Genomic DNA, 18,267 nt, shown 5'->3' on the forward strand with positions numbered 1-18,267 from the left:
ACTGAAAAATTATCATAGTGACTAAAGATTTAGCTGCTGAATTGGCAAAAGCCTGTAGAAAGACCGATGGTTTCTTAATAAGTATTAAAGGGGGTATTGCTAATTGAGGTGTATTGGGAGCTGGTTATGCATGTTTGGAGAGATGTACTGAATTCCCAAAGATTCTGTTGGAGAACTTGTGCTCTAGAAGGAAGCTTAGGTTCAGAGAGACATCTCGGGAATCCAATATTCAGAGGTTAGGAAGTTCATTGGAAAGTGCTCTCAAGTGAGGACTTCGTGTAAAATGTTTAACTATTTACAGAATCATTAGTGTTGGAAGGAACCTCTGGAGATTATCTATGTTGTTTATATCAGCAGTTCTTGAATGTTCTTAATATTCCTGCTTTGACCAACTTTCCAAAGTTGGAACATTTCTGCTACTGACTGCTTAGAGTTTGCAGTGGGAAGACAATGACTTTATTTGAACTTTTTAGAGCTGCAGAACGATTTAAAGAACTTCAGACTGTTCTTGTGTACCAGAAATGTGAATTTTGTCCAATAGGGTGACATGAATTAATCCTTACAGTGTGGGGAGCTACCCTGTGTTGATTGCAGTTAACATTGACATACAGAGCAAAAGTACCATGTGATTTGATATTCTTAAGACCTTGTTAACAGCATCTATCTATTATCTGTCAAGATACATGGAATAAACCCCCTGGCTGTTCTTAATAGTATTTATTACTCAGATGTTTAATGATCAAAGCCAAATCTGTTGTGGAAACAGGCTCATCAGACTATTCAGGTTATGAATTGGTTTGGTCTGTTTCTGCTCTGTGAGTAGTAGCATGTGTGTGGAACTCTGCTTCTTTGAGTAGCAAATGGGTTTAAATCCTATGCATACACAGTGGCACAAAGACTTAATATGCTTGTCTACTTATACTGCTTTTTCTGTGGTCTTTGTCAAACCCTGCATGATAGCAACCATAAGATAAAAATTCCATGGTTTAGGTTGAGTGGAAGATGCTTTTGCTTTCTCACTGGAGTTCTTGCTCATGGTGTTGAATAGTTTTGTGTCCTCTAACCACTGGTTTAAGCTGAGTCAGTTTGTAATAGTTAATAGTCATCACAGAAATCAAAGCTTCAAAGAGTATAAGGGTTCTTCTCTGCGAGCTGGTGGGGATGGAGGAGCCCATGACTGAAATCATACACTGGTAATTTATAGAGGCATTGTAGTATTGTTGTCATAGTAACAGTGGACTGGAGTGTGGGACAACAGGACTTTTGTCTAAAGTCACTGCAGAAAATGGTTTAGGATACTCTGCTGTGGCACGTACAACTGCAGTGCTCCTTGGTGGACTTTGGCGGAAAGACAGAAGGGAAGTTGATCAGTACCTGTGTGTAAAGGATACCTCTTCAGTATGTGACATCTGCATGCATCAGGTCTGCTAGTGTAGTGCAGTTCAAAGGAGCTATGGAAAAGGAGTTACGGAAAAAGCTACCAAAATGAGAGTGTGGCTGGTTGTTGTAAAGGTTCTGGGGGATCCTTTCTGCTGGCATTTTGCATCTGTGCACATGTTGCTGTGGTAGATGCTTTATGAAGAAAATCTCTGTGAGCATTGTCAGTCACCCATGTATGCCTGACAAAGGTCTTGAGTGCCAGGAGCCTTGAAATGAGTGGATCATTGATGCAAGGTGGGAGTGTCCTACCACAGTGTTTTGTGAGAGGACCAAACATTGAACTGATTAATCCTGAGGTAAAATCCTCTTCATAAACAAAATTAGTAGTAAACTTTGTAACACTCTGTGCTTTGTACAGATTGATTGAAAATGAGCATTATTTCGGTTGAAAAAGGCTTGTCTTCAGGATTCTGCCAATAAAATGACTTATTTGTATCTTGTACTAGTGGTGCTGAAGGCTTGTAAAGCCTCTCATGTTACCTTGTTATTTAGAGTCCTTAAGGCTCTCATTTATATTATGGTATTTGTACTGCTAAAAGTCGACTGAAATTCGGCTTCATGAAGATTGAGAAGGATTGCCTTGTCTGGGTCTTTATACATTGTATATTTTGAAAGCCATCTGTCTTTCTGTTAGGTTTGAACTGTATTGACAGCTAATATGCTACAACCTGTCTGTGAGTTTAGACTTTTTCCCAGTTCTGTTTCTTCTTCCCTAAAATTCAAGTATCAAGTAAATTAGTCTTTTTGCCCTTTTTTGTCTGCTTGGCACAGGCAAATCTGTGAAGAATTAGAAGAGTCAATATTTTATGATGTTTCTTTACAAGTGTTGATTAAATCACAATCTAGTTATTTGCAGCAAAGGAGGGTGTATGATAGTATGCAAAACATTGTTGGAAAACTTGCTGTAGGATGTTTATGGGAAATAATGTCTTCAAAAGTTCTGATGTTAACTATTAGCAAATTGAGAGGGAGGCAAAGAGGAAGTTACATATTATCCAGGACAGAGTAATGAACAGATATGGCTCTTGCAGACACTGAAACAGCTTTCGGATGTTCCATCCCAGTTTACAGTGGCTTTCTGAATATCTTGCGGACATACTTAATCTTATGAGACTGTGCTACTGATTACTGTAGCAATATTTGCTTTTAGCTTCTGAGAGGAACCATATGGTCTTAATGCAGTTCATATGTGGTTTAAAATCAATCTCTAGATATATGTGTAGCTGCTAAGGCATAAATGAATGGGGCCATTCTAGCAGAGTAATTATTCTATGATTCTAAGATTCTATGTTTTTTTTTAGTCTAATGGAAGACATTGATTAAAGTATTACTATGGAATATAAAGGTCTTGCTTGTAAAAAATGTGCATGCAATTAAATATTTGTTATACAGTGAGCAAAGGAAGGTGTCTATTTTTAATGTTCTGCTCTTTCTGAAATGTAGAGGAACTGCACAAATGAACTATGGGTGTCTGAAGCCTACGGAAAATACTGAGCACTTGCCTTTTGTTCTGTGTGGTCTATCAGTCTTCTGTCAGCTGGGACTCATGGTGAACGTAGACTCCTGTGCCCCACTAATTCACTGTGTTATTTTTTCATGTTTATACAGATGCACCATGATTCTTTGACAAAGCTAATCCTTTCTGGGAAAGGCTGAAGTGTCTTGTGTGAATCCTGCGGTGCATGCTGCTTCATGTTTTGCTCATGTCTTGTCCAGGCAAGCAGCACCGAGTAATTCCTTGATTAAGCACAGTGCTCTTGACCTACCTATGGTACTGGATACTGAACTTACATGTCAAGGGTTCAAGGGAGCCAAGAGGAATTGGCTGCAGCAATTTGTTTTTATTGGGGTGATAAAAGGATGGCATAGGACACAGGTGTGATGCAGGAGAGGAACCCACTCAGACTGATCAGATGTGCCCTTCCCTAGCGTGAGACCCACAATAGTGAAAGTATCTTACTTGACAGTGAGATTTTTGCAGTGTAGAATACTTGCTTGTCAAGGACTTGATAATAGGAGAAGACTTGCACTGCTGTGTATAAGGAAGGCATGGCAGTGTCTTTTGGCCAGCCTGTAGCTTTATCAACAATTTCATAGGCTGATCAGCTTGATTTCATGTACTGAGGTTTCATGTACTTCTTGTATTTCTTAAATATTTGGTAACTGTGCTGTGGACTAAGGATGAGTTTACAAAATTGGCACAAGGTCCAAGTTTTATGTGAAATATTCAAAAGTTATTTGGCTTTCTGGGGCTTCTTTAATCTTAACAGTTTAGCTCTTAATCACATCAGAAAGTTACTGTGTGTGTTCCATAGGATGTGTGGCTAAGTTGCCATCCCTATAACAGTTTTGTGCTGTTGAAAGGTGGTAGGCACTGAAGTTCTCATCTAGAAAAGCTTGGAAAAGGCTGTGCTCTTCAGTTGTGCTAGGGTTTGAATGTCTTCAATGTGTATTTCTTCTGGCAATAAAAAGAGAAACTGGTTTTGATTATTTTCTGTTTCAAAAAATTGGTAGATCCAGGCCAGGTTCTGTATGTTGCTTCCTGAGTGCTAGACTTAAGTGCGCTGGCAAACAATGCATTCTGATAGCCGCATAGCTAATTCCACATGCAGTCTATCACCTGACTTGCAAGATTTTTTCCCTGCAAAATTCAGTGGGAAGAAATGGATAGCATAATGTGTTGGGCTTGCATGGCAGGGTTGGAAGGGGGCGGGACACGACACCTACAGAAGGCCAGTCAGCAAAGGCAGTAGCACCTCTGTGATAATGTATTTGAGAGAGAAAAAATTGCTGTGTGGGAGCAATTGCAGCTGGAGAGAAAGGTGAGAATCTGAGAGAAACAGCCCTGCAGACACTGAGGTCAGTGCAGAAAGAGGAAAGGAGGTACGGCAGAGCGGAGGTTGCCCTGCCCATGGTGAGGCAGACTGTCCCCCTGCAGCCCATGGAGGTCCGTGGTGAAGCAGGAGGGCACCGGAAGGAGGTTGTGACCCCATGGGAAGCCTGTGCTGGAGCAAGCTCCTGGCAGGACCTGCATCCCCATAGAGAGAGGAGCCCACGCTGGAGCACATTTGCTGGCAGGACTGGTGACTCATGGGGGACCCATGCTGGAGCAGTCTGTTCCTGAAGGACTGCAGCCATGGAAGGGACCCACGCTGGAGCGTTTCAGGAAGACTCATGTTGGAGAAGTTGGTGGAGGACTGTCTCCTGTGCGGGAGACCCCACACTGAAGCAGGGTAAGAGTGTGAGGAGTCCTTCCACTGAAGAGGAAAGAGCAGCAGTGACAACATAGGATGAACTGACTTAACCCCCCTATTCCCTGTCTGCCTGTGCTGCTGGTGGGGAGAAGGTAGAGCAAATGACAAGTTAAGCCCAGGAAGAAGGGGAGAAGTGAGGTGACACCATGCATATGCAGGAAGAGATTGGACTTGGTCTCTCATTTCTCTTAACTCTCCACAATTACTTTTCCTCTCAGGTTGCTAGTTGTTGACTTGATTTACCTTGGTGGCTGCTTTTGCTTTTCAAGGACACTAAAAGAAGGGCCCTTAATCTTTCAAGTGGGATATCGGGTGTACAGCTGACATTTATTTGAGTAAAATCTGAAGTAGAAACATGAATTCATTCAGAGAAAAGTGAAACTGGGACCAAGCAATGAAGACCCGTCCTTAAAGTACTTTTCACCTTGGGATATAGATGAAAGCATAAATTGCACAGACAGTAGGGCAGCAGTTAAGATTTCTAGGTGTTCAACAAAATAGCATACTAAAACAGTATCTGAATGGGGCCCATAAGGATACTTTGGAGGGACTCTTTGTCAGGGACTGTAGTGATAGGACAAGGGGTAACGGGTTAAAACTTAAACAGAGAAAGTTTAGATTGGATATAAGGTAGAAGTTCTTTCCTGTAAGGGTGGTGAGGCACTGGAATGGGTTGCCCAAGGAAGTTGTGAATGCTCCATCCCTGGCAGTGTTCAAGGCCAGGTTGGACAGAGCCTTGGGTGACATGGTTTAGCATGAGGTGTTCCTGCCCATGGCAGGAGGGTTGGAACTAGATGATCTTAAGGTCCTTTCCAACCCTAACTGTTCTATGATTCTAAATGCTTAGAGAGCAAGCAGCTGCAAAATTTCCACTTGCAAGGAAAAGGGGTGTGATTTAGTTGTTGCATAGTGAGACCTCTACCTGTGCCATCTCCAAATGGGCTAATGTTGGTTTTTTTGGGGTTGGTTTTTTTTGGGGTGTAGGGTTTGTTGGTTGTTTTTTTTTTTTTTTTTAATTAAAAAGCTCTTCTGGTTAAAGGCTTTCTATTCCATTTTAACACTAGCAACATAATGTTCCAAATGCCTGCTTGAGCACATTGAGGTGTGATTCTTAAGCCCCTGTGTGAAATAGACACAAACCGAAACATGCGAGGTTCCCTTTGAACATCAGGAAACACTTTTTACTGTCAGGGTGACCACCACCAGCACAGGTTGCCTGAGAGGTTGTTGACTTCCCTTCCTTGAAGGGATCTGGGGCCGCCTATAGCCATCTGGACACAATCCTGTGCCAGTGGCTATGGGTGGCCCTGCTTCAGCAGTGGGGGCTGTTCTAGATGATCTGCAGAGGTCCTTTTGACCTCAGCTATTCCATGGTTCAGTGAGATTCTGTGAAAAGGAATGCATGTTCATGAATGCAAATAAATGGGATTAAATAAATTTTTAGTGTGCTACCCTTTATTGCTTGTTAGCTCAAAGATTTTGGTTTTGTTCTTTTGTTTGTAACTTGGAAGCTTAAGTTCCCTGTGGAAACCCAAAGCTTCCTCTAAACTATATAGCTTTTGGTGTGGATTTTGTGCTTGGAGGGAGTGTTCTGGAATGACAGAGCCATCTCTTGCATGGTGAAAAAAAAATACAACCAAACAACAAAAAAGCTGCAGTCACACTAAAGTTTTGAGGTTGCTGAGTGAAGGACTGCATTCTGCATAACCTGTATGTACTTGTCTTTCCTCGCTGTTAGCTGAAATGGAAAACTCTAACTTGAAAAGTACTCTGTCGAAAAAAGGAAATGGGAATATTTACTTCATTAAGATCAGGCAAGATCAAGGTTTTGAATTGCTGTTTGTGTAGGCTGAGCAATCTACCAACTCTGGCTCTTTCTCTGAGGGCAGAAGGATACTGTCAGCCTGCTGTGCTGCCCACAGCCTCTGGAACTTTCTGCATGTTCTCTCGCCCCCTATGTGTGTTTAATCACTGGTAGGCAGAACTTGGTGTACCAGGGAGCAATTGTGTTGTGCTTCCTACGTATAGGAAGCTAATCATAGTTAAGATGTACCTACTTACGGAAAAACAGCTGTGGGTAGTCACTGAGGGAGGAGGGAGCCTTTTTGAAAGGTATCTTCTCATCCTGCTGAAAGAGTTCTGACTGTTAAATGATGCTTGTGGTTTTGGTTAGATCTTTTCCCCCTATTTTGGTTAGATAAATCTGATCTCTGGAGCATCTAGTGAAAACTTAGTTCTAGAATGCATAGAAGTATTTTTTTAGTGTATTGGGAAGTAAAGTTTATAGAATCTGTGTATAAACCAGGACTCAGGCTATCTTGCTAAGAAGTTGAAACTTCAGTGGGCAAAGCCTAGAAGTACTTTGGAGACAAACAATGGGACTGAGACAAAAGTCGTTCTGAAAAATTAGAGCTTGCATGAAAGTAGGATAAAGTCCTTTTAAAGTGATGCTTTGTAATATTATTTTTTGTCTAATTCCTTCTCCCCTCAAAGCAAACAAACAAAAAAGTTGTTGCTGGGAGTAGTAACAAATACAAGTAACAAGTAAGTTCATGCTGCTGCTTTGACTATTTCTTATTGGTGCCTTGAAGCCTGTTTCTGAGCACTGTTCATCTGAGCTGAAGCAAAGTCTGACCTCTAAACGTTGTTTCCGTTTCTTGTTTTGCTGGGCCTCTGCTCAGTTTGATAGTTGCATCCTGTTACTGTAGGGACTGGTGCAGTTGCCATAGCGTATGGATGTGTGAGAACTTTTCTTTAAAAGAGCAGATCTATGTCAAGAAAGTGAGATGTTTGATATGGCTGTCATCTGTCCGTGATTAACCAAATGGTCATTTTGGTCATAAAGCGAGAAATGCCTCTGCGAGGAGCTATATTCTAAGCCATCTGCATAGAATGGTTGCCCACCATATATTGATGTCCCAGCAGTTCTTGTTATTGCTCATCTAATGACAAGGTAATGAAACATGCAGGTAGGTGCTATGAGTTCATCTAGATTATGTCCCATTTGGCCAAACTAGAGGTACCTTTCTTTTAGTTAGAAACAACCATTTAAGACAGTGAGTCCGTGTAAATTTTAAAAGTTTATCTCCGTGAGCCAGGTTGCAGGATTCCAGTCATAGAATGATTTAGGTTGGGAGGGACCTTTAAAGATCATCTAGTTCCAGTCCCTCTGCCATGGGCAGGGACAACTTTCACTAAACAAGGTTGCTGAAAGCCCTATGAGCACTTTCAGTGATGGGCATGTACAGATTCTCTGGGCAGCCTGTTCCAGCCTTACAGAAGTTCAGGTAGTTGATATCTGTCCTTTTGCCTTTGACTGATGCAATCATCAGTCATCGTAGAAGACTACCAAATTAGTTGGGCATGATTTGCCCTTGGTGTCTCTAATCAGCTCCTTGTCTTCCGTGTGTTTTGACATGTCTTCAAGAGGATTTGTTCCATGATCTCACTGGGCACAGAGGTGAGGCTGACTGGTTGGTAGTTCCCAGGGTCCTCCTTTTTAGAAGTGGGCATGATGTTTCCCTTTTTTGAGTCAGTGGGGATTTGCCTGACTGCCATGACTTTTTGAGTATGATTGAGAATGGTTTGACAACTACTTCAGCTAATTCTCTTGGGACCTTGGGAAACATCTCACTGGGTCCTATGGACTTACGTATATTCAGGTTCCTGAGGTGGTCTTGAACCTGATCTTCACTTAACGATGGGAGTGACTTCATTTTACATTCCTTGCCTTGAGGTTCAGGGGCTTGAGAGATGTGGGAAAAAGAATTGTTGAGTACCCCAGACTTCTCCATACCAGTTATCACTAGTTCTTATATTTAGTCTTGCTTTTCTAGCTAATGTAGAAGCCCTTTGTATTGTTGGCAACCTGTGCCAAATTCACCTCTAATTGTGCCTTAGCTTTCTGATCCCATCCCTACACATCCAGTATTTATCCCAGGATATATGTTTCTGATTCCACTGCATGCGTGTTTCCTTCTTGCACACTGGTTTGACCAGAAGGTCCTTAGTTAGCCGTGTTTGTCTCCTGCATCTCTTCCTGATTTCTTACACATGGGAATTGAGAGCTTTTGCACTCTAAGAAAAATGTCATTAAAGAGCTGCCAGTTCTGTTCAGCTCCTTTGTCCCTGAAAGCAGTTTCCCAGGGGTCCCATCCGTTAATTCCTTAAACAACTGAAAGTTTGCTCTCCTAAAATTCAGAGTCCTGACTATTCTTCACCTGGCCCATATCCCTCAAGATTGTGAATTCCACCAGGGCATGACCACTGCAGCTCAGGCTGCCACCAGTCTTGACATCCTCAATTAGTTCATGCATGTTGGTAGGCAGCAGGTTTATTAATGCTTCTCCTCTGGGTGTGCTGTCTGTCACTGGGATTAAGAAATTATCCTTGTCACACTCCAAGAGTCTCCTGGACTGCTTACAGATTGCTGTGCTGCTTTTCAAGCAGATGTCACGGTGATTGAAGTCCCCCAGCAGGGTCAGAGCCTGTGAGCATGATGCCTCCTGTTGTTGAAGTAAGAACTCTTCATCAACAGGCTGCCTTTCTTTGGGCAGCCTGTAGTAAACACCAACCGTGAGGTTTCCTTTGTTGGCTTTGCCCTAATTTTTACCCATAAGCTCTCAACTTGTTCACTGCTGTTTTTCAAAGCAGCTTTGTGGAGTCAATCCATGTTTGGTTTTTCTACATGGAGGGAACCTGCCTATTCTTCCTTCTTTCCCTATCCCTTCTGAGCAGTTTCAAGCCATCAATTTCAGCACTCCAGTTGTGTGATCCTTCCCACCATACTTCAGTGGTAGTGATTAGATCATAGCTTTCTAGCCCCTGTGGCTTCTTTCCTTTTTGCTGCCCATGCTGCATGCATTGACATAGAGGCACTGGGTCATTGACTGTGTCACCTTTTTAGAGGAACATGGCCTAATTCCTTTGAGGCATTTCACAGGTGATACCCTCTTGGTTCCTAATATGTCTGCAGTCCCTGACTTTTTGTTCAGAACTCCATCACTTTCCCCCACTACTTGTCTGCTGCTGTCTTCTGCTGTTGAAACTTTTTGTTTCTGCCTATGCTGTTGGAGAGCACTACTCTAATTACCGTTACAATTTTTTGCTTCAGAATAGTGGGGGCTAGTGTTGCCTTTGTAAGCTCCTCTTCATCTACTTCATACTACTGTGGTTGGCATATTTGTCTCTTGCTCTGTCTGGCCCCAACAAAGAACAAAACTAACATGCTGGTTCACTGAGAATAAAGCCATTGTCTGGGGTAATGGGAAACTGAGATGCCCTGAAAAAGAGAAGCAGGGAAGACAATATGATGAGAAGTGCATGCAGCTGATGCTGACCCACCAGGACTTTGGCTGGTAATGTTAGATATACTCTTAATTTGAACAGCAAAATGATCCTTTTTAACTCCCATCACCAGCATGAGCCCCTCTACTGTCTTTTCTGGTGCTAACCAGAGCATGTTGTGTCATTTCATGATAAACTGGATTGGGCAAGTGATCATTTTTCTCATTTGTCTTGTTGCCAGCATAACACTGGGGATGGCAATTCTGCCACCCTGCTCTAGGTGAAACTGTAGCCTGCGAGAGTGCTCTTTTGCAACCAGGCAGCTTTACAATTCTTTGCAGTCCTTCAAAGATAGGTGTTTGGGTTTTTTTTAATTGGGATGGAGGTATAAAGGCTGCATGCTCTTCTGCTCTCTGCCTCAAAGTGCCATCTGTTCTCATCCTAATAGAGATGTTCCTTATTCCCCTGGAGGCTGGTGTTTGTACCCTCCCATCTTCCCTTAAAGTTAAGCACTGTTCTGCATGACTCCTTTGTCCCAGGAGTGTTGAGACTGCTGGACAGAATTTCTCAGCTTAGTGAGATCTTCTTAGCCTTTGCCTCAGAAAAAAAGCAGCTCTGAGCCTGAAAGATCCACTTCAGTCTGCCATCTGAGCAATAAAACCCTACAAAGCAGCTGTGGTAATGGAGGTCTTTGAAGTTTTCAGCAGTTAAGTGTTTGCAGACACTTGTTTGTTGCTGGAGATCCAGTCTTCTGCAACTTTTCCTTACTTGTCCAGCCTGTACCCATGGGAACTTCTACTATATTTCTCCCTAAATTCCCTTAGGGATTTGCCTTTATTCATCCTTTTTTGCTTTTTTCATGTTTGTCTGTTTCCTACCAAATGCAATCCTATCCTGGACCGCCACCTGGTTGTCATCTTAACTGCCACCTGGTTATCATCTCTTCTTACCAAAAGCCACCTGTGGTGCGCCCAGATACTTCTAATTATCAACTCTACCCTAACTCTGAAGTAAATCCCTCAGTGTGCTTAGCCTGCCTGCTTCAGAATCTTCTCTTCATTCAGCTTTGGCTTGCTATAGAAGGACAGCCAGGAGCAGAGGACCTCTCTTTTCTTCCAACTCCTCTTGGCTGAGCCAGCAGTTACGTTTTAGGCCATGGATGTTATCAGGTCAAGTAGTGATACTCAAACATATATAGAGCTGTTTGCAGCCTCTGTAGTGATACTGCCTCTCATGTTTTCACCTCATAATTCCAATGACAGATGAATATAGTCTTTTTCTTAACCATGCAGCCAAGACTAGGATTGCTCTGAGAGGTGGAGTTAATCAATGATACAGTTGTTAATATTGTTAGTTGTGTGTCATATATTCAACTTTATGTTGTTAAGAGTAGGATGCTACAACTTGTGTTATATGAAGTCATTTAGCAAAAAGGCTTATGTGTCTAGTAACTTGCCAAAATGGGGTTGTTGGATCTGAATCACAGAAGTGTAATTTCTAGGCAAGAGGTTGTTGTTTTTGTAACATGAGAAAAGCTTCAAAACCTCAGTGGTTTGATTTACGTGTAGAACTAGTTAGAGGAGAAGATGCCTTTTAGCATTGGCTGAAAAAAATTGAATAGTTTGGATTGATTTAGTGTGAGGTGTCCCTGCCCATGGCGGAGGGGGAGAACTTGATGATCTTAAGGTCCTTTCCAACCCTAACTATTCTATGATTCTATGATTCCAGGGTATTGTCTATCTGTTTTCAGAATGTGGAAGTAAATGAGCACATTATGTTTCTTGTCAAGTATAATCATAGAATAGTTAGGGTTGGAAAGGACCTTAAGATCAACTAGTTCCAACCCCCCTGCCATGGGCAGGGACACCTCACACTAAACCATGTCACCCAAGGCTCTGTCCAACCTGGCCTTGAACATTGCTGGGGATGGAGCATTCACAACCTCCCTGGGCAACCTATTCCAGTGCCTCACCACCCTAAGAGGAAAGAATTTACTCCTTACATCCAATCTAAACTTCCCCTGTTTAAGTTTTAACCCATTATCCCTTGTCCTGTCACTGCAGTCCCTAATGAACAGTCTCTCCCAAGCATCCCTATAGGCCCCCTTCAGATACTGGAAGGCTGCTATGAGGTCTCCACGCAGCCTTCTCTTCTCCAGGCTGAACAGCCCCAATTTTCTCAGCCTGTCTTCATACGGGAGGTGCTCCAGTCCCCTGATCATCCTCGTGGCCCTTCTCTGGATTTGTTCCAACAGTTCCATGTCCTTTTTATGTTGAGGACACCAAAACTGCACACAATACTGCAGGTGAGGTCTCACAAGAGCAGAGTAAAGGGGCAGGATCACCTCCTTTGACCTGCTGGTCACGCTCCTTTTGATGCAGCCCAGGATACGGTTGGTTTTCTGGGCTGTGAGTGCACACTGCCGGCTCATGTAAATTTTCTCATCAACCAACACCTCCAAGTCCTTCTCTGCAGGGCTGCTCTGAATCTCTTCTCCGCCCAACCTGTAGCTGTGCCTGGGATTGCTCTGACCCAGGTGTAGGACCTTGCACTTGTCATGGTTAAACTTCATGAGGTTGGCATCAGCCCACCTCACAAGCGTGTCAAGGTCCCTCTGGATGGCATTCCTTCCCTCCAGCGTATCAACCGAACCACACAGCTTGGTGTCATCAGCAAACTTGCTGAGGGTGCACTCAATCCCACTGTCCATGTCAGCGACAAAGATGTTAAACAAGACCGGGCCCAGCACCGATCCCTGAGGGACACCACTCGTTACTGGTCTCCAGCCGGACATTGAGCCATTGACCACAACTCTTTGTGTGCAGCCGTCCAGCCAGTTCTTTATCCACCGAGTGGTCCATCCATCAAATTGATGTCTCTCCAATTTAGAGACAAGGATGTTGTGTGGGACAGTGTCGAACGCTTTGCACAAGTCCAGGTAGATGACATCAACTGCTCTACCCCTGTCCATCAGTTCTGTAGCCCTATCATAGAAGGCCACCAAATTGGTCAGGCAGGATTTCCCCTTAGTGAAGCCATGCTGGCTGTCACCAAGCACCTTGTTGTTTTTCATGTGCCTTAGCGTGCCTTCCAGGAGAATCTGCTCCAAGATTTTGCCAGGCACAGAGGTGAGACTGACTGCTCTGTAATTCCCTGGGGTCATCCATTTTCCCCTTCTTGAAAATGGGGGTTATATTTCCCTTTTTCCAGTCATTGGGAACTTCACCTGACTGCCATGATTTTTCAAATATGATGGACAGTGGCTTCGCAACTTCATTCGCCAGCTCCTTCAGGACCCGTGGATGGATTTCATCAGAACCCATGGACTTGTGCACGTTCAGATTTTTAAGATGGTCTCGAACCAGTTCCTCTCCTACGGTGGGCACAAGGTCTTCATTCTCACAGTCCCTGTATCTGCCTTCCAAGACTTGCGTGGTTTGGTCAGAGCCTTTGCGAGTGAAGACCGAGGCAAAGAAGTCATTCAGAACCTCAGCCTTCTCCAAATCCTGTGTAGCTATTCAAATCCTGTGTAGCTAAATGTTGAAACATGTCTTGCATGTGACTAGTACTGAGGTATGTGTGTTCTTGGGACCTAAGGCTGTTGAGAGAGTGACCAGCTTTAAGGGTATCCTTTAGAGAGATGGAAGATAGCGCATATATTGCAAGTAAAAAGAAGGGCTTTTTCCTAGGCTGTTTGCTCTGTAACTTGATACTTTGTGAGTAAGTAGATAAAGCTACATGGCTTGAAAAGCACCTTTGGAGATCATCTGCAGGAGGAGAAGTTGAAAAGAGAGAAGAAAAGGTATATACTAAATCAAGGGTATGCTGGAAGGGACCTCAAATGCAAGACGGTGAGATGCAGTGATGAAAAAGCTGGTGGAGAGAGAGCTCTGAGGAGCTCTGGAAAAATAATTAAAAGCAGTAGGCAGATTTAAATACAGATACTTCTGGATGGTTTGCCTGTTAATCTTGCTGCTTTTTGCTCAACAGTCAAAGGTTTGGATATGTCTTTTTTTGTACTTACGTGCATCCAATTTGAAACCAAATGTGAACTTTCCATCAGCATTCCTGTAAGTATACTCAGGAAGCTTGTGGATATCGGGCCTAGACAAACTGTAACAGAAGTATTCTGATCTTTGATGCCTAATATTGGAAAAATCAAACTGATTTTTATTCCCACTTTTTTCCCCATTGTATTTTTCTTTCAATCAAAAATATTTTGCTTTGGCGTACTGCTAACTGGAGCAGTAGTAGGAAGGAGGAAGGGCTAAGTATTTGGGTGATGGTCTGTGTGTAGACAAATTCCCATTTTTTTTTTTTCTAATCAAACTTACTTCTCCCTTGTTGCTGTGTAGCTACCAGAGAAGGTTTTGCCATACCTTGTTGGTGAAAATGTGAAGGTTGAAACTGCTAAAAGTAAAAATGTTTGTTCTTGGTGAGTTTATAATTTGATAGCCAAAAGAGTGTTGGTTAGCTTCACAGTTCAAAATACCTATGCCAGGAGGCTGTGGGCCAAGTGTTTAACTTTAGGATTCATCCTACTGTAGCAAGTTGGCAGGGATGTGTAAGGGTTTGTGGTTGTAGTTCATGCTCTGTGCAATACTGTAACTTTTTTATTTTTAATTGGTGGGAAGAATGTGGCCTTTCTTATCGCTAGTACTGATCTGGTATAATAGCAGTGTAATTAAATAAAGCATTTCAGATGGTATGTGAAGATCAGAAAGTGATGCATTGTGGCAGTTGCAGTGAGAGTAAAAATAGAACTCCATAGCAGTTCATGTTTGTTCTATAGTTAAGCTTACAGGGCTTCGATGTTCATATACAATATGAAGAGTCAATTAAAAGAAGAGCTGCTTTATACTCTTTGTACAGTGTAGTCTGTAGGAAAGGCAAGGATAGTCAGATAATGGTATTGCTAGATTAAGGGCTTTGCCTGCACTACAGAAAAATAATAAACCCCAATGTCCCCACTATCTAGAGAAAATAAACCAGCATATCAAAATGTGCTAATTAGCTTCGTTCCAGGAGTGAGTTTGTATGCATACACCATCCTTATGCTTGCTGGTTAACGGCAGTCTCTTGACAGAAACTATTGCCACATTTCCTGTTCAGGCTACTCAGAAACCATTCTCTAAAACTGGTGTTCAGCGTTTGAAATCCAAAATAGCTGTAGTTAGCTACAATGGCTTGTTCTGTTGTGTTTCATTATAAAGAGAATGTTTTTCTCAAACAGGAGATCTGTCTTGACATTTTTACACATCCCTGGTGCATTGGAAAGGAAATTAAGACACATGCGTTGTATCTAAATCTCAAATACCCTGTGGTTAGCAGAAACTTTGTGTTAGGCTAAAGTGTTCAAGGTTTTGAACAAGCAGGAGAGCATTCAATTATAAGCTACCTGTGGTTTGCGGGGCATAAAAGTGCAGCTGCGTTACACGGCTAGGCTAAACATCAAATGCTGGATATCTTCTGTTAATTCATGTTGATGGCAACATTGCTCACATGGAGAGCTTTTTGTGAGATTATGTACTAAAAAAGGATGGAGAGGATAGAATGAAATAGTCAGTAGAGAAGATGAAAGAATAAGATTTCTGTTGTGACCTGAATTTGTTTCCTTTATTTATCTGCATCCTAATACAGTCTTTATTTATATGATTAGGTTTGGTTTTTTTTCTCCCAAGATGCTACTGCATTCAATTCACAGGGCAGATCTGTCTCTAGGACTGAACAAGGGAGCTATCTGTGGGACCATACCCTTGGCTGTTGGAGAGGCTGGAAAGGTTACGATAGGTGGGATGTGTGATTGCAGACGCAAGAAGGATAAGTGTCAAGGTTACAGCAGTTGAATTCTGACCAGTTCTTCTCTGAACCTGGTTTGTCCACTTCAAGTGCATGTTCCACAGGCAATCACAAATTCGGGGTTTTTGCAGGCAACCAGCTTAAGCACTGATAGTAAATTTCTAAGTCTTTAAAATACACTAAAAAACCTGGCACAGAAATTGTATGTTGCAAGTCATACCAAAACTCTTCTTGGTTCATTAACATGATTAAACAGATACACTGCCTAATCATCTTAGCCATACCAGCCCAGTGCATCCTTAGGAGAGAGGAGCTGAAAGCAGTACTGTGGTGTCATCTTCTCTGCGTGCCAGCAGATGTAGCCAGGAAGCACTCTTGCTTGGGTTTGCACAGGACTGCAGTATTAAGAGACTTGAAAATCTGTGCTTCTGTTTTAACGTTGGGCTCGGGCAGTTGCAGATCCCTTCGACATCTCTATGCCTGTTACTTCTTGTTTTTCAAAGCCTTTCTTCTAACATAACCTGCCTCAGCTTGGCTTCATGTGCTGGTCCAAACCTCCAAACTCTAGTCAAATCCCAGTCATTCGTCTCTCCTGGTCTTTTTTTCCTGGACTTTTTATCTGAGCTATTATCTCTTCCCTGCTGCATCTTGTTCAGTTTTCTGCCCTAGCTCACTGCCTCAGGCTTTTTGCCATGTGAATCCTTCATTGTCTTCTTATCCAGTGCATACTGTCTCACCACTTTGTATTGCCTGCTTTCTCTTGATAGACACTTGCTGGTTCCCTCGCTTAGAGTCTTACTCTTACTCTGATGCCATTTGGGACAAATGGCTTCCCATGGAGTATAAACTTACTAGCAGGGTCCAGGAGGATAAAGAGGGCATGGCGAGTGTGTCTCTCCTCTCTCCAGACTTTCTGTACTACCTACTGTGTTTAAAAAATAGTCTGCAGAAAGTCCTGTTCACTTCCTGCTGGAGGGCGCCTGACTGGCTTGTGAGGCTGGCTCGGAGTCAAACCTGTCCCTGAGTAAGATCTCTAAGGGGGTGGTAGCATGAATGGCACAGATGGCATCTTCAGAAGCATGGGTGCCAGGTCTTAACAAGTTTCTGTGAGCACGTGCTAGCTGGTTTATTCTATTTTATTTTTCCATTTTGTTCTCTTGATTTTGACATGGGGGGAACACTACCAAAAATAAACCTCCTAGGAGAAGCCCAATCTGCCTCCTTGGATCTTCTTTCAAAAACAGGGGAGGATTGCACCTTCTTGTTAAAGCACAAAATAAGTGAATTTACTTCATTAAAGCACCAGACTTCCGTGTAACGTAGTGCCCTGCAAGTTAAAATATATGAAATTTGGCAATGTTAAAAACATTTAAAGTCAGAATTGTAAAAGAAAAGAGGTTTGAGTAAATTACCGGTTAAAATTTTAATGTAGAAAAAAAATATTTTTGGAAAGCCTTTTGCTGGTTAAAATGATATATGTAATATAATATTGGTAATTACTTTTGGTTTGGATTAGATAGTTGTTGTTCCCTGGAGAAACCTGTCTTTCAAGTGTTTCTGCACCCTTAGTTACAAAAAGTGTTGGCAAGTATATTTGTCTTGATGCCTTCAGTCCAGCTGTATCTCAACAGACATGGTCATATGAGCATAAACATCTGCTGGATTTTGTCTCCTTGACATTGAGTCTCTACACCTCTGTACACTGTCCTGTTATTCATACTTGTGCAAATTGTTATTGCTCTGAACTTGTAATACATTGTGCTTATTTTGCACAACACTGGGGGAATGGAGGTCTTTTTGTCAGACCTCTGATTTTGCTGTGGGCTTTGTTGTCCAATTCTGTAGAAAATGTCTTAATCTTGAGGTGGGTGGGCAGTCAGGTTTGCATTGCTGTTAGGCTGTTTCTTGTCAAAAGCATTTACAGGTGAAATAGTGTTTTCCTTTTTTAATGAGCTTTTCTAGATGGTAATTTGCTGTATCAATGCCTTCCTAGCCATATGGTTGCATATTGCATGCTAAGTATTTTTATGTACTTGAGTTTTTATGTGTTAATAAGCTTAGCAGGGAAAAGAAATACCAGTCAGAATAATAGCCTCTGAATATCCAGACTGCAGGGTACTAGGCTACACATCTTACCCTATTTGTTACACTTCTTGAAAGCGAGCTGGAATAGTGTGGTTAAGATTTTCTGTGTGAGTGATGAGCCACTGAAAGGCTGGAGTGTTACTGATTTACAGAGGCGGGGTGACTTGGGATATTTGGCACAAAAAGGAACAGGAGTGGTAACAAGCAGCAGTAGTGGTAGTAAAGGCAGGAGCAGGTTACACAGCAGACTTGCTGGGGGTAGTCAGTGAATGCACAGCTTCCCAGAAAGCTGTCAGGAGGAACCCAAAACTGAGTACTGCAAGAGATTCAGGGTTCATGTTTATCATGCAAAGTCATGTGATCTTACTATACCTTAACTTGCCAACTTAGCCTTTGCTACGAT

At 42.5% G+C, this 18,267-nt stretch overlaps 1 protein-coding gene across 2 annotated transcripts in view; it reads left to right on the forward strand.

Annotated features, from left to right (window-relative positions):
- TNKS (tankyrase) overlaps nt 1-18,267 on the forward strand; it is a 139,807-nt gene that overhangs the window by 16,532 nt on the left and 105,008 nt on the right. The window lies entirely within an intron of this gene.

The sequence above is a fragment of the Pezoporus flaviventris genome, unplaced genomic scaffold (assembly GCF_033815535.1).
Source record: "Pezoporus flaviventris isolate CSIRO_AGI_PZ_B2104156 unplaced genomic scaffold, CSIRO_AGI_Pfla_v1 ptg000002l, whole genome shotgun sequence".
NCBI classification, from domain to species: domain Eukaryota; kingdom Metazoa; phylum Chordata; class Aves; order Psittaciformes; family Psittacidae; genus Pezoporus; species Pezoporus flaviventris.